Source organism: Cornus florida, unplaced genomic scaffold, assembly GCF_030987335.1.
Source record: "Cornus florida cultivar Cherokee Brave unplaced genomic scaffold, ASM3098733v1 CherokeeBrave_3.0.0_Hap2_Chr09, whole genome shotgun sequence".
In the NCBI taxonomy this organism is placed as follows: domain Eukaryota; kingdom Viridiplantae; phylum Streptophyta; class Magnoliopsida; order Cornales; family Cornaceae; genus Cornus; species Cornus florida.
Window position 1 is genome coordinate 53,210,684 of NW_026775579.1, and position 852 is coordinate 53,211,535.

The following is an 852-nucleotide window of genomic DNA, read 5'->3' on the forward strand; positions in this document are numbered from 1 at the left end:
AATTTTTGGATAGGTCACTGTGGGTCCGAGAAAAGAAAAACATAGAGAATACAAAAGTCCCCACAAAATCATTCTTTCTGCCAACATACATTTTATTTTAAATGACAAAATCAGATTGACACTAGAATTTAAAAGTGCTAAAAAAAAATTTGCTTAATTTTTTAATGATATATCAAAGTCAAAACATTGAATAATTTAACCAAAAAAAAAAGAAGAGTCAAAATATTGAGTAGACTTTAATCATAATCATCTTCCTCCAATTGCTTAATTATGACATTAATCCCTGCCTTGATTATTACTCAATCTTTTATTCTCTCAAGTAAATCTCAATATGAACCAATTATAAGGAGTCTTAGTCCATGCGATGTGGTTTTTTCAAACTTGAATTAATTATTTTTTCCCTAGTTGCTATTAATTAATTATTTTTTTACTCCAACTCCAACTCTCAATAGAAATAGTTATCGGATAACCAAACGTGTTCGAGTTTATTTTCTAAGCTCATTTAGTAAAAAAGTCAATTTAGAATAGTATTGGGTTTCACTCTCCTATGCTTGTGAACATGAGCTTCTATAAGCTAGTAAACATAGACTCATATACGACGCATATGCTCACGAACACAGTCACAAACGTAGACTTGTATGAGTTCATGAATAAATTCACGAACATGGGCTTGTGTATAGGGATGTCAATGGGATTACTTCAGGGCGAACACTCCTTTCTAAACCCGTCCCACAAACAAAAATCTTTTCGTAAACCCTTTCTTGCCTGTCATACCTTGTAACTACTTAAAAATCTTTTGGCAAATATTTAACAATTATAATAACAAAAATCTTGTAAGAATTTAAAAGTATC